This window comes from Onychomys torridus, chromosome 1, assembly GCF_903995425.1.
Source record: "Onychomys torridus chromosome 1, mOncTor1.1, whole genome shotgun sequence".
Lineage (NCBI taxonomy): Eukaryota > Metazoa > Chordata > Mammalia > Rodentia > Cricetidae > Onychomys > Onychomys torridus.
In genome coordinates, this window is record NC_050443.1 from 59,014,667 (window position 1) to 59,030,847 (window position 16,181).

Here is a 16,181-nt window from a genome sequence, read left to right on the forward strand (position 1 = left end):
ATACTTACTTTTTCAGATTCCTTTTGAAAGAAGCTATTTGTGTGTGTGTGGGATGGTGTGTGTGTCGGGGGGGTGTTCTTTACACAAACAAAGGAGGAAAATGGAAAATGTAACTGCAAGAGACAAGTGAAAGATGTTCCCAAGAGAATGGGGAAAGGTTGCCTCTAGATCAAGCTGTATGTGTGGAGCCCAGAGAGGAGCCAGTGCAGAGTACAGGAAAGCTGACCAGGGCCCTAGGTCTTTTTAAATAGAGTAGGGTGTGGTGATATTTTATTTGTACTGAAATGTGATTTTATTTGTATATTAATAAATTTGCCTTGGGGTCAGAGCAAGCCATAGAAGAAACTGGGCGGTGGTGGTCCACACCTTTAATCCCAGCACTTGGGAGGCAGAGCTAGGCAGGATCTCTGTGTGTTCCAGGATACAGCCAGCATGGCAACACACACCTTTAATCTCAATACCAACCATAGAAGACCTGGACGTCTGTACAGACAGGCAGTGATGAGGAGGTTATGTGGCTGGGTTTACAACCAATGAGAAGGCAGAACAGAAAGTCTATATAAAGTCTACACAGGAAGTAGCTCTTTTGCGGAGAGGAAAGACAGAGCAGCAGTGAAGGGTAAGGTTTTCAGCTCTCAGCTATTTCTCTGACCTCTTGGCTTTTAACTCTGCAATTGGCTCTGTGTTTCTTATTTAACAAGATGGTTACATATATAGAAGGGAATCATTCCAGCCGGGCGGTGGTGGCGCATGCCTGTAATCCCAGCACTTGGGAGGCAGAGGCAGGTGGATCTCTGTGAGTTCGAGGCCAGCCTGGTCTACATATCGAGTTCCAGGACAGCCTCCAAAGCTACAGAGAAACCCTGTCTCGAAAAACCAAAAAAAAAAAAAAAAAAAAAAAGAGAATATTGGTCGGTTGGAGCCAAATTAACTATAGGCACATTGAAAACCCATTTTTAAAAATGAGACAATTATTCAAACCAAGACACTAACCTGTACAAGAATAGCAAGTAGTATTTACATGTACTAATACCACAAATGTTGAATGTTGATTTAACGCCCTTACTCCCCACATGATGCAACTATTTTGGGAGGATGGGGAAAGTGTGTACATGTACACCTATTACCTTCACATTTCACACCAGGGAGTCAGTGATAGTCCAAACAGGAAATGCCCAAGCCCAACACATGGGTGCTATTTAGGAAAGAGAGGTAATCACCAGAAGAAAGAGTTACATACACTGAAAATGCTCACCATCGAATAACAGTACTGCTGATGGTGGGAGCTGGGCCGAGGGCCTCTGTTGGCTATGATAGGCTTTGTTAATATCGCTCAGTCTTTTCTAAAAATTATTCAGGTGTTAAATTTATAGAAAAATAGAATCTAGTACACTGTAATTACAGAGTTAAGGAGTGATATGAAGATGACTTCAACATTAATAATGTCTTCTTTCTCAGGGGACAGATGTGACAGACTATTTCTGTGCATCTCAAATATACAACCGAGATTTTTATTACGTTTAGTTATTATTAATCTATGTGGGCATGTATGTGTGGGCACATGTGTGTGGAGGTCAGAGTTGTGGGAGTTGGTTTTCTCCACCATATGGGTCCCGGGGATGGAACTGAGGTTGTCAGGCTTGTCAGCAAGCGCCTAACCTGCTCCACCATCTCACTAGCCCTCAGATGCAGTTTTTATATAGCGACAGAGAAACCGTGCTGTTCTGAGAAGGTAACCGAAGTTCAGGGTCATGAGTGTAGAAGATGGGACAGAGCGTGGATGACGATATGGGATGGGAAAGGAAGACAGTCCCAACTGTACCGAGTGAGATGCTGTGGAGGCGCAGGTATTTTGGGTTACAGTTGGGAGAAGTGGAGCCATTACAAACTCCACTGCTGGAGGTGGAGTTGGGTCCTGGGGTTCAGCTGAACAGAGGTGAGCTGTAGGAGTGCATTCTTTTTCTCGGGACTACTGTAATGAACTGCCACAGCCTTGAGGGCTTACAATAATAAAATTTTATTTTCTCAGTGCTGAAGGCTGCAAATCTGTAGGCAAGGGCTGCTTTCCTTCTGCAGAGCCAGGAGGTGTTAGGAGTTGAATCTGGAATGCTCGCCAGCTGGCTCACTGGGTCTTATCTCTGCTTTGGGAGATGGGAACTTCCGGAGGTGGAGCCTACCTGGAGAGAGTGGGCCACTGGGCTGTGTCTTTAAAAGTTCTTCCCGCCCTTCAGTTCCATCCTCTCTGTCTGCTTCCTGGTCACCAAAGGATAAGGAGCCTTCTTTCTGCCACAGGTTCCTGCTACCATAATGTTCTGTCTAAGGACAGAGGGGCACAACCAGCCCTGTGTGGAACTCTCAGAAACCCTGAGCCAGAGTAAATTTTTCCTCTTTTTTGCTGTTCTGCTGGGTATTTTAATCACAGCCAACAAAAAAGTATTAATAGGAGAGGAGGTGTCCTTTGCCTTGTGGGGGCGTCTCTCTCATCCCTGCCTCAGTCCTCTCCTGACCTCCCCTGGAGTCATGGTAGCAGTGGATGATCAATCTTCTCCTGCTTCTCTTTTTTGAGAGTAGGATGGCATCCATGGCCCATTCAGGTAACCCAGGAGCACCTCCTCATTCCAAGACCCAACTGCAAAAGGCTTCCTCCAAAACAAGGGGACAGCTCCAGGTTCCAGGGGTTTGTGCAGACACATTTTGGTAGATCACTTTTCAGAATACCGCTGAAGATAAGTGAATTTAAGGAGATCATCTGCAGAGAAATTTTAATAGGAAAGCTATAAGAACAGAAGGATAATTGCTGAGTAACAAATAAACGGACTCCAATCAGCCAGCACGAAGCTTTTGGATGTGTACCTTTCCAACAATTCTGATGTGGTCATGCACGCGCACACACACACGCATATGTTTGTATGTGCACACTTCTATGAGGGACCCATGAAGAAGGCATTGAATCCTTGGGAGCTACAGTTACAAGTAGTTGTGAGGCATCCAGTCTGGATGCTGGGAACTGAACTCCAGGCCTGTACAAGAGCAGCAAGTGTTCTTAACCACTAAGCCATTTCTTCAGTCCTCAATGTCTTTTTTATTTCCTGTGACTACTTTATCACTTGAAGTATCAAGAAAATTGAAACTTTTTTTCTTAAAAAATGTGTACACGTTAGTTATTGCCACAGTCAGGCACAGAGGTACCTGGGAGCATTTGGGGGGCAGTTGTAGGAGGATCAATACAAGTTTGGGGCCAACCTGGTTGATACTGCAAGTTCCAGGCTAGCCAGGGCTACATAGCAAGACTCTCATATAAATTAATGAAAGAAACAGAGAACAAGAGGAAATAATAGATACAAATATGTATGTACCTAAACACTTGGCTACACAAAGCAGAGCAGCCCCAAGGAATCTTTGACAGCAAAAGGAACATTATGTATCTCCACTGTTCACAATAGCAACCCCTGGCAACATATAGTTACTGAAAACTTGGAATCTCAGCCATAAACAAAGAAAAAAGTACTTGGGTCAGGGAGATGTAACCTGTTCCTCACAGAAATGGATCGATGAATAAAACAAGAATGAACCAGACATAGTGATGCATGCCTGAACTGCCTACAGTTGGAAGACAAAGGCAGGAGGATCAGGGGTTCAAGGCTAGCCTCAGGTAATCATGGGACTAGCCTGGGCTACATGAGACCTTGTCTCCATAAAACAAACCCCCAAAGCAAGAATGATAGCTCTGAGGTGGTAGCAAAGGATTTCTTCCTAATAACCTTTTGGTTTGTTTTCATTTGGTTTTCTGTTTTGCTCTAACAGACCTGGACCACTGACATAGGTTGATAACAAACAAACGCATTCCACTATTGACATAGTAGACTCAATCTGTTGTCCTCACAAGTCATGGCTGATCATGTTTCAGGCATTAAAAAAATGTTTTCCTTTTTGGACCCTGGGGGCAATCTTTGGGTGCCCTGTTGGAATGAAGTCTCCAAACAGTAGGTGCCACACCAGGCACTGCTCATCTGTGTTTGGTGAGCTTGGCTCCTCTCCAGCCATGGCTGTATCTTCCCTTTCTCTTAAAGCCACTCTTGGTGTTGGGGATTTAGCTCAGTGGTAGAGTGCTTGCCTAGCAAGCGCAAGGCCCTGGGTTTGGTCCTCAGCTCCAAAAAAAAAGTCACTCTTTCCCCAGAGAAGCCTGGAGTCACTGTACTCACCCCTCTTCCCTCTCCAGTACTGTATTATGTTCTCACCATCCATCTTCAGGTTTCTATGGCTGTGATAAATCACAATTGACCAAAAAGCAACTTGGAAAGAAAAGGGTTTATCTTAACCTACAGCTGTAGTTCATTATCCAGGGAAATCAGGGCAGGAACTCAAGGCAGGAACCTGGAGGCAGGAACTGAAGCAGAGGCCATAGAGGAGTGCTTCTTACTGGCTTGCTCCTTATGACTTGCTTGTCCTGTGTTCTTATAGCATCTGGGATCATCAGTCCAGGTGTGGTACCACTCACAGTAAGCCCTCCTGTATCAATCATCAACCAAGAAAATGTACCACAAGCTTGCCCAGAAGACGATCTGAAGGAGGCGTTATCTCAGGTGAGGTTCCCTCCTCTCCAAAGATTCTAGTTTGTGTCAAGTTGGCATAAAACTGGCCATACAGTGCCTCAGTGAAACTGCTCTCCCAAAGGCTCTCCACACCTCCAGAGACCAGGTGCAGTGGACATTCTCCAGCACTGATACTAAGGAGGGTGTCTACCGCAGTGTGATCATATGCTCTGGGAGCTCCCTTCCAACACTATCATTGTTATTATTATTTCTGCTGCAAGCCTTCCAGCTCATCATCTACCTTTGTCTTAATTAGGATTTCTATTGCTGTGAAGAGACACCAGGACCCCGGCAACTCTTATGAAGGAAAACATTTCATTGGGGTGGATTGCTTACATTCAGTTTATTAGTTCATTACTGTATGGTGTGACATGGCAATGTGCAGGCAGTCATGGTGCTGGAGAAGATGAGAATCCTACATCTTGACCTGCAGGTAACAGGAAGTGGTCTGAGACACTAGTGTAGCTTGAGCATATATGAGACCTCAAAGCCTGCTCCCACAGTGACACCTCCAACAAGGCCACACCTCCTAATAGTGCCACTCTTTGGGGGTTGTTTTCTTTCAGAACATCACAGCCTCTGTAGACTGATTTTCTGGTTGCCACTAGGACCTCAGGATTTCCACTGCACTTCTTTCTCGGACACGCACTTAGCTGACTCATCAATAAATCCTGTTCTCCTGGATGGTCCTAGGGATGTTCAAACTCAGCTTGGCCCATGAGTCTCTCAGCACCATTGTTTCCACCTTACTTTTCCTGTGCATTTCTGCCTTGGTTTTGCGACTCCCTCATCTATCCATCATACAAGCCAGAAACTAGAACTTTCCTCTGCTCTCCTCCCCTTCGTCTGCTTCACCCCATTCTTCTCCAAATCCTGAAGATTCTCCTCCAGTCGTGACTCATCTTCCTTGCCTCAGCTATTTACAGCATACGGATCTCCTGGATTTTTAAAGATTTCTCACCTGGCCCTGGACCCACAGTCTTGCTTTCTTTAAGTTTTCATTTTGTGCCGCCTTCTTAAAAGCCAAGCACTTGGGTTGAGAGGCATAGCACAGTGGGTAAAGTTCTTGCCACACGAGAGTTTGAGCTCCAGAACCCACTTTAAAATGGCAGGCCTGGTGGCTCCCTCTTGCTGTTCTTGTCAGCATTGCTGAGGAAGAGACAGATTCCTGGGGTTTGCTGGTCAGCCAGCCTAGCCCAAGCAGTGAGTACCAGACCAGGGAGAGACCCTTTTTAAACAAAAACCGAACAAGCACGCCCCCTCTAAAACACACACAGGCACATACATTCATGTGCACACACACACACACACACACACACACACACACACACACACACACACCCATTTTAATGAGGGAGTAGAGGGATGTCTCAGTAGTAAAGAGCACAGACTGCTCTTTCAGGGGACCTGGCTTTGGTTCCCAGTATCCACATGACAGCTCACAAACATCTGTCACTCCAGTCCCAGGGGACTGATTTCCTCTTCTGGCCTCTCAGAGCACAAGGAACACATGTGGTATGTAGAGGTACACATCCAGACAAACACCCATACATAAAAATGTTTCAAAAATATTTTTCTAAAGATACCCACTATATCATCACACCAGACCACTAGGCTCTCAGGAGGAGCCAAGGAAATGGTATATGACCCAAAGATTGCCAAGCAGATCCCCAGGACATAGAGGGAATGTACATGAATCAGCAGCAGCTTGCACCTCAGGCTGCAAGCTTGAGAGAGATTTACCCAACAAACATTTATTAAACTCCTGCTGTGTTCAATGGCAGACTCTCTTCCCAGGTTGAGGAGTACATCAGAGACAAACAGGCAAGACTTGGGGTCTGGAGCGTCTAGGTTCTAGTGTTTGATGCACATTTGCTTGGAAATGAGCGTCAGTGTCTGCATTCTGTTCTGTGTGGGAACATGGCAAGGTACCTGTCACACCAGGGCTTGCTCTGGTGCAAAAGCAATTGTTTTCTAGAAAAAGGTCAAAGTGGCTGCCCCTTCACTTGCCTAAAAAATAGTCAATGGAGGCTCTTATTTGAGCACATTTTGGGTGACATAAAGAGTGACACTTAAAATTGAGTCAGTGATGGAGACCAGGCAGAGCCCAGGAAATCGGGACAAAGGAGGAGGGATGATAAAGAGACATGGATCCTGGGAGCCTCTGCCAGGGTGGAGACACAGAATGCTCTAGAAGTCTCTCACTCTACTTGACACATCAGAAAGAATCATATGCCCCTTTTCTTTTTTATTAGTTTTTTTTTTTGCATTTAAAAAAAGATTTTAATTAATGAATTAATTCTTTTAAAGATTTATTTATTTATTATCGGTACAGTGTTCTGTCTGCATGCCAGAAGAGGGCACCAGACATTATTATAGGATGGTTATGAGCTACCATGTGGTTGCTGGGAATTGAACTCAGGACCTCTGGAAGAGCACCCAATGCTCTTAACCTCTAAGACATCTCTCCAGCCCCGTATGTGTGTGTGTGTGTGTGTGTGTGTGTGTGTGTGTGTGTGTGTGTGTGTGTATGTACACACATATATATGTAATGTATGTGTATATATATGATAAAGTTCTCTCATAGCTTGGACTGGCCTTGAACTCACTTGTAGTAAAGGGTGACCTTAAATTTCTGATTTTCTGCCTCTATCCCCCGAGTGCTGGGATTAAAGGTGTGTGCCACTGTGCCCAGTGCTGAAGAAGAAACACAGAGCTTTGTGCATGATGGGCAAGTGCTCCACCAACTGAGCTGCATCCTCAGCCCAAACATTCTCTCTCTCTCTCTCTCTCTCTCTCTCTTTTTTTTTTTTTTTTTTTGCCAGAGCTGAGGACCGAACCCAGGGCCTTGCCCTTGCTAGGCAAGCGCTCTACCACTGAGCTAAATCCCCAACCTCCAAACATTCTCTTTAAGGGGCTCCTGTGGAGAGCAGCCCCAGACTGACAGCAGCCATGCTGTTGGTGGCCACGGTTCTTTACTGGTGGGTCACAGGCTCCTGGCACAGCACACACTTGACCACTGTGGTCACCAGGCAGGCTGGAGGATGGTATGCAGCTGGCAGCTATGCCAACCAGGAGCCAGAGGGGCAGTCACCACAGCCAGTACAAAAGGAAGCAGCGTCCCTCCAAAGAGGTGCGGTGAGGTGGTGATGGCCCGGGGACTGCAGGGCTAGATGCCGAGTGGGCAGGAGGCCCAGGGAACCTGCCCATCCCGCAATGGGTGGTTTGAAGGGCTTTGTTGCCTAAGCCATAGAGTTGAAGATGTTTATGAAAACCAGATGCTGGTTGGAGAGGGTGAGGGGAGGCCCAGCTTCTCATCCTGAGGAGGTTTTGGATGGAGCTTTCCACCCTTCCCTGCTCTGGTCAGAAATAAACCCAGAAAAGAAGAACTGGGGCGATCTAGGCAGCCTGGAACAGAAGAGGGCCCATGGGCTAGCACTCTAAACTCTGTTGTTTTCTTCTCCCGAAGTTCTACGGACCATGGGCTCACCATCCCTATTTGCACAGTCATAGAAAGTGTAAATAACTTGACCAAGATCACACAGCTTGCTAGGATCTGAACCAGGGTGGTTGGCTTCAGAATCTTATACCTCACTTGGTGTTAACCTTACACCTTCTATCCCAGAGGCAGAGGTCATTTACCTCCCCTCCCCTTTTTCAGCACCAACTGTCTGACTAGACATTTATCACCTCTTTGTCATCACATCTCCAAGAATGTCATCATTATCACCCCATTTGATAGACAATGAAACTGGGGACCAGAGCTCATGTCACACTGCATAACCAAGATCAACGGCTCTCAACAGAGCCTGGGTTTTATTTATTAATGTGAGTATATGGATGTGTACATACATACGTGTGTGTGTGTGTGTGTGTGTGTGTGTGTGTGTGTGTGTGTACATGTGGAGGCTTGAGGTAGAACTGAGTCTTCCTTAACTACTCTCCACCCTATTTTTTGAGACAGGGTCTTCACAGAAACTTCAGTTTACCAGTTTCTCTAGAGTCATTGGAAGCCCCAGGGGTCCTCCTGCCTCTGGCTTCTCAGCATTGGGTTTACAGGCACATTCCACTGTGCCTGGCTTTTACTTTTTATTATTAGCGTTAGTGTTCAGTTTTAATTAAAAATTACATTGTTTATTTATTGTGTGTGTATATAAGCGCATGTGCGTGCACGGGGGAACCTAATGGAGTCAGTGCTGTTCGACCATGTGGGGACTGGAGATCGAACTCAAGTCATCAGGCTTGGAGACAAGTGCCTTCGCCTAGAGCCATGTCCCAGGAAACCTCCTATCCCCCCCCCCTTTTTTTTTTGGCGGGGAGGGCGGTGCTGGGATTGGAACTCAGGTCCTTGTGCTTATACAGAAGGCACGAAGCCAGCCCAAGCCCCATCCCCCAACCCCCAGAGTCTTGCTTTTTAGGCAGTTCTGTGCACTATAATGCTTGGCAGGCAGGAGCACCTCAGTGGCCACTGAGTTCTCCCCTCCTCTCTGAGACCAGGGGATGTGTGTCCTGGTCTGGCTGCAGGGCCCCCAGTTCAGGGGATTTTGCAGGTCACCTCAGCCAGACACCTCCCCAAGTGTAAGGCATCCAGAAAAAGCCAGAGACTTCAAACGGGGCCAACTGGAACCTGTGTTGCCCTTTCTCAGTCACAGCCTCTCTGCAGGGACTTCGGCCAACAGCCAGCAGTGCAGACAAGGGCCGCATGGACCTGCAGCCTGCGGCTGGCCCCCGAAGGCGGGCAGCCAGGTGCCCGCAGCCGCAGGAGAGAAGGGCCCCTCTTCTCTCCACTCAAAGGTGGATTGAGGAAGGCTGGCTCCAGGATTTTTTCAAGAAGCTCGTCGGGAGCCAGAGAATGGGAACATCTGTGCCCTGGGCTCTGTCCTGGACTCGGCTCAGGCCACAGTCTGGAGCTGGCGTCGGCTGGAGACAGGCCTGCATCCTGCTGGCGGGAGGGTGGGGCTGCTTCTGGCTTGCTGGCTGAGGAAGGCAGCCACTAGCCTCCACCCTCGGGAACCCAGGAGCGTGGCCAGGCATGGGAGGGCACACAGAGCTCTCAGGAGTGGGGCACCAGGACTGTATTACAGAAGGACCCAGGCAGGTCCTGGAGTCTCAGCAGGTGGGCTTCCTGAACCCCAGGGACCTTTCCCTTCTCCTTCTGCCTTTGGTGACAGGCATTTGTGGTGGTTCTTTCCCGACCCCCATCCCCTTTCCCAGCTACTCATCAAGTCTGTAAGACAGTCTAGAAACCCTCTAGTCTAGTCTACTGGTTTCCCCCTGCCTCCCCCCCCCTTTTTTTGTATTCAGTGTATTATTTTTTTACTGAAACTTTAATTTGAAAAGGTGATGTATTATGCTGGGGATGTAGCTCAGTTGGCAGAGTGCTTGCCTAGCATGCCCCACTAGGCCCTGGATTTGAGTTCCAACACCATATAAGCTAGGCAAGTCTACAGTTCCAGCACTTTGGAGGTTGAAGGCAGGATCCAGAAGTTCAAGATCACCCTCAACTACCTATCCAGTTCAAAACCAGCCTAAAAAAATGTAGAGTATTTACACGGTTCAAATTTTTAAATGCTATTAAAGGGTGTGTGTGTGTGTGTGTGTGTGTGTGTGTGTAGAGCAAGAAATCTCTTCCCCCTGGATTTCATCAGCCCTTCTTTTTACCACCGGTTCCCACCTCACAGCACACAGCAGGATTCACACTAGCCAAGGTGTGCCCTTCTCGGTCAGATTTGCTTGGCAGTGCACATCTTTAATCTCAGTACTCATAGGCAGATGAAGACAGATCTTGTAAGTTTGAGGCCAGCCTGGGCTACATAGCAAGTTCTAGGCCAGCCAAGACTACATAATGAGCCCCTGTCTCCAACAGGGCTTTGATATGCAAACTGAGAATCTCCTGAAATGTTTACTTTTTCCCCCCTATTTTATTTTAGTATGCAATAAATTGCATATGCCATATTTTCCTGTATTTTTGTTTTGTAGTTTAACATATTGTTATCATTAAGAAGCCATTTGGTTTGCTTTTTTCCGCTAGACATTTTGAATTTATTAAGGAAGAAATAAAACGCTCAAATATAATGATCAGATAATAATATTCCTTTAGCATCTTCATTTTTCCGGCTGTATAGTATTCCCTTTGTGGCTGTAATACCGTGTGTTACTTAGACGGTAAAGAGGAACACCTGGGTTGCTTCAGTCTTCCTCTGTGAAGGCTTGGTTTACATCAGTTTGTTCTGGTCACAGAAGACAGTAAGTGAGGCCAACACTCAACTTGTAAACTCCACTATCCACGCCAGGCCTTGGAAAAAGCACACAAAAAACTTAGATCCTGCAAGACACAGCTTGTAGGCCACAGATTCAGCCCGGTCTGATCATTTCTTAGGCAGGAACCAGGACTTAGATGAGGGCCAGGCCTGGCTGGTCCCAGGGTTAGCTGTGGGAGAGTGCAGCTGTAGACCTGGTCCTGCTCACCACTCCTAATGGCAGGAGGCCCAGACCAAGCCTCTGAGCCCCTAGGCTAGAGGGAGAGGTAGGGTTACTGTGGCTCCAGGAACAGGGCATCTGGCCATCAGCCACAGATCTAGCCTGTCAAAGGGTCCAGCTGTGGACCCCACTTTGGATCTGGCTCTGGATCCAGCTAAAGAACTAGCCCTGGGCTCAGTTCCAGTTCCAGCCATAGACCTAGACTCGGACCAAGCCATGAACAGAGCCACAACCCTCCTATGGTATGGATTCAGTCATGGACCATCCCTAATCCCAGCCCTCGTCCAGCCTTACAGTCAGATGCAGACTCAGTCAGGGGCTCAGCCCTGGCTCTAGCCATAGACCAGCCATAGACCAGGCCATGGACTTGCCCATCAGTCAAGCCCTGCACCTAGTCCGGGACCCAGCCACAGGTCCCAGATCTGCCCCTCACTTGCTCTGGGTTTTTGTTTCCTATTTCTCCCTTCAGAAAGGGCTTTGGGTTTGTTGGGAGATAAGTCACCCATAGTGAAGGAGAGAATTCGAGCTGCTGAGCTGGATCTTAAAAAAATGGAAAGTCAGCTGGGCAGTGGTGGCACATGCCTCTAATCCCAGCACTTGGGAGGCAGTGGCAGGCAGATCTTTGCAAGTTCAAGGCCAGTCTAGTCTAGAGTGAGTTCCAGGACAGCCAGGAATACACAGAGAAACCCTATCTTGAAAAAAACAAAAACAAAAACAAAAACAAAAACAAAAGATAAAATAAAAATAAAAATAAATAAAAAAGAAATGGAAAGTCTAGAAGGTGTGGGAACATGGAGTAGGAGCCCTCAGTCTTTAGAGGTACCTGTAAGCAATCTGTAAAAATCTTTAAAAGAAGTCCTGGAGAGACTTTGTAACTAGGAAGCGACCAGGAGATACATTTTGTGGAAGAGAAGTGTATTTACAATGAGCCAAAGTTGGGACAGAGGGGCAGTCTGTTTAACCAGGAGGGGTTTAACTCCAGCAGTTAGGGAGATAAACAGGTAGAGGAGGCAGGCAGAAAGGGAGGGAGCCCAAGGTGTATCTAAAAGGTGAGGCCCCCCAGACTGGCACACAGGGAGCTCTGACACCACCTACCCCCCATGCCGTAAATAGAGAACTGACTCACTCAGCAGTGGATGTGACCTCCTTGGGATAACATTGTAGGTTTGACCCACGGGGGTAGGTGTGCCATAACTCTGGCCTGAGGATGCTGCTTCCATAGTGACAGTAAGTCTGGAAGGAATACCGCTGGTCCAGGAAGCGGGAAACCTTTGGTGCATGGTTGGATGAACACACACTGTGGCTCTAGACAAGAGAGCCTCCTTCTTGGGCTCTAACTTCACTTCCTCTATGACAAGGGGGTTGGAATGAGTGGAGATTTAGTGAAAGAACTGTATTTTGACTTTAGAGTTATGACAAATGACCCTTAATTGCCACTGTGCAGGGAGGGTGTGGAGCAGCTGCCGTCATGAATCATGTTAGAGGCTTGGACAATGAGCATCTCAGAGGCCCCCAAGCTGAGCCTATTTCTCAGCGTTCTTGTGCTGAAGCAGAGGGGAAGGTCTGAGGTGGAATTTCTCACCAGCCTTCAAAGTCAGGGAAGCAGGCACCCAGGGTTGCTTCAGCGTGGTTTAGGAAAATATAAAGACATAGGGTCTTTGTGGAGTAAATGCATACTGACGCCATGAGATGTGTCTGGGACGGGACCATTACCTGGGAGCCTCCTGAAGTGAGCCTGGTGACTCCCCAGGGGCCTTTGAGGAATGAATGTGTGGGTCTTCACTGCAAGGAGACACAAGTGGCTGCACTGTGGCCCTTTCCTTGCCTCTCTGCTTGTCTGCCGCTCTAGCCCAGCTGCCAAAGGCTTTGTGCTGGGGATCAGACAGAGACATGGTCTATAACCTCCCAGCCGTTGGTGACCATAAAGGACTCCAGCCTCACATCACCCAGGAGCATATATGCATGCCCTTAAAGAGGGTTCCGGGTGTTGACAACACTCCCTCGGGAGCCAGGAGCATTCTGGGAAAGGTCCAACTACTTTGTCCCCAAGGATAGGCTATGGCCCTCGAGTGGGGAGGAATGGGCACTAGTGGCCAGGGCCTGGCAGAGACGTCAGTGTGGGTGAAGACGGGTGTGTCTAGGCCCAAACACCTACTTGGTCAGGGTGGGTGAAGACAGGTGTGTCTAGGCCTAAACACCTACTTGGTCAGGGTGGGTGAAGACAGGTGTGTCTAGGCCCAAACACCTACTTGGTAGCTTCTGAGCTCCAGGTGGCTCTAGAGTAACCTGGACTCTGTGGTTTGGGATCTGTGACCCAGAACCCTGTGATGGCACACCCGATCCAGTTACTCACCCCACCCAGCACCCCGAGTTTGTCATGGGCTTGTCTTACTCCACATCTCTGCTGGGTGTGGTCTGTCCTCAGATGATGAGCGAACATTGACTTCTTTATGTCGTGCCATTATCTACAGGGACCCAGGATAGCTTGCCTCTTATCTATAACTACAAACCCCCCAAGGCTCTGAAAATTGAAAAGAAAAAAATATAAAGAATTCATCGAGTAACACTTGACCTATAAACTATTTAAAAATATAGAAAATATACATTTTTACCTCTGGAAATTTTCCTCAGTTTCCCAGGATGGCAACAAATTACCACAGAGTCAGTGAAACCTCAGAAACTTCTGGGTGTAGCGGAATGTGCCTTCTCCCAGCACTGGGGAGGCTGAGGCAGGAGGATCATATACTATGGAAATGAGATGCTCTCGAGAAAGTATGAGGGGCTGGAAGATCATTCAGTAAGCTGCTTGCTGCGCAAGTGTGAAGACCTGAGTTCAATCCCCGGAACCTGTGTGAAAAAGCTGAGTGTGGTGATGCATGTTTGCAATCCCTGCACTGGCGAGGCAGAGGCAGGTAAACACTTGGGGCTCACTGACCAACCAGCCTAGCCTACCAGGGAGAAGTCCAGCCTCAGAAAACACGGGGCTGGCTCCTGATGAACAACACCTGAGGTTGACCTCCATACCCCCACACACATGCTGACATGTGTGAATGCATACCCACACACACACTTGCACATAAGCATACATGTGTATACACACACACACACACACACACACACACACACACACACACACACACAAGACCACAATACATACAGTCTGAAATCAAGGTATGGGCAGGCTGTGCTTTCTCTGGAAGCTCCAAGCCTTTCTTTTGGAGCTTCTGGAGTTTATTTGCTCATAGCCACAGCATCACAATCTCCGCTTTCATCTCCAGCTTCCTTTCTTCTGTCTGAAAAGACCTTAGTCCCCCAATAGGGTCACACCCCGAGGCTCGCAGTGGCCATGAGTTCAGGGCACATCATTCAACCCCTGCAGCTGAATACCCCTTCCGGTCTCCCTCTCCTCTCCTTCATGGTGCCTGGTCTAGTGTGCTCAGCAGTGCTCTGGGTATTTGCTTGTCGCTCTTGCAGAATGGTGCTTTGCTCACTCACTGGCATCCTCGAGTTCTCGAGGCCCCATCTCTCCCCCCACCCCGACACCCCTCCCCCTACCTCCCCGTGGTAGATTATTTTCTCGTGGGTTTGTCTGCTTTAAAACTAGCTCTGGTTGGCAGGACCCCTTTGTCTTGTGGAAATTCCTTGTCGCCCGGGTATTGAGAGCATCTGTTCAGAATAAAATTACATTAGCTCCTCTCTGGGCCCTACAGGGCATGATGCTAATTTGGGCAACTCATTTTGTTAATTCCTCAAGCAAGGATGTTGAGACTTCAGAGGCCATGAACACTTTGGTCAACCCCCACGTGAAGAACAAACTTGGGGTTTGCTTTCTCCTTGTGAGTTTCTTTATAGTGTGAGAGTGTGGAGACAGGGCCAGACTGTGTAGCCTAGGCTAGATGGGAGCTCACCACTTAGTCCAGAATGGCCCCCAACTCCTGGCAATCCTTCTGCCTCAGCCTCCTGAGTGCTGAGATTACAAGTGTAGGACACTTTTTGGATTTGGTTTATCCCATGGACGGAGACAGACCGGAAACCCTGTCATTTCTTATTGTCGCTAGCTATGATTTGTTCTCTGGTCTTGCTCTGAGGCTGCACACCCAAGTGTCCTGGCTTCATCTCGGTGTCTTTGTGGCATTAGCTTGGACCCTGCTAAGCTTCACTTCCTAGCCCAGGTAAGCATACAGATCTTGGGCTGCAAGATGCCCAGCTCAGCTCTACCTTCCCATGTCCCATGCACCAGCATCCTCCCCCACTCGTGACCCCTCACTCCTTATGCAAATCATGAACGCCACCTCACTTTTTGCCTCACTAACCCTAACTTCTCCTCTAAGACTTGACTGTGCTATCACCCCCTCTAAGAAACCTTCCGGGACTGCACAGTCCCATCCCACAGGGCTTCTGAGTCTGTCCCTGCTAGGAAGCAGAGTGGCCTGGGCAGCATCTCACATGCTCCATAGACTCCCCATAGCACACTGGGTCAGGTGGGCAGGGAGGGAGGCACTGCAGGGGCAGCAGATAGGACCCCACTTAGAGAGCCTAGATGCCAGGCAGGAAGGCACATTTCAGCAATAATGACTACGCTTCACTGAAGCTGTTTAAGGGACAGTTCCTCCATTGAGTGACTCTGGGATACTGGAAGAAAAATGCAATGGACACTATCAGAGAAGTCAGGCCATCGGGTTGGGGGCTAGTTTCATAGTCTAGGAGGATGTCAATGAGCCTTTAAGGAATGGCAGCTTGGGGACAGGGAATGGTGAAGATCCATAGAATGTTTAGGAATCAAACACTTACCAAGTCTTAGTTATAAGGGAGTTCAAGAACTCCAGACATTTGGAACACCATAGAACAGAAATAGTTTTCCCCAACTCTCTGGACTCCTCAACCACCCCCCTGAGCTCCTGTTTGCTGCTTCCTGTCTGCCCATGCACCCACCTCCCCTATGCTCTGAGAACTCAACAATGACCACTCTGGGGAGAAAGTCACAGAGAAGGGTACCTGAGCCCAAGTTCTGAGCAGTGACCTTGGCTCCTGTCATCCGCCATCTCCCTAAGGAACTTTCCAAATAGATGTCTTCATTCCTCTCTCCTTCCTCCATCCCATCCCACCACC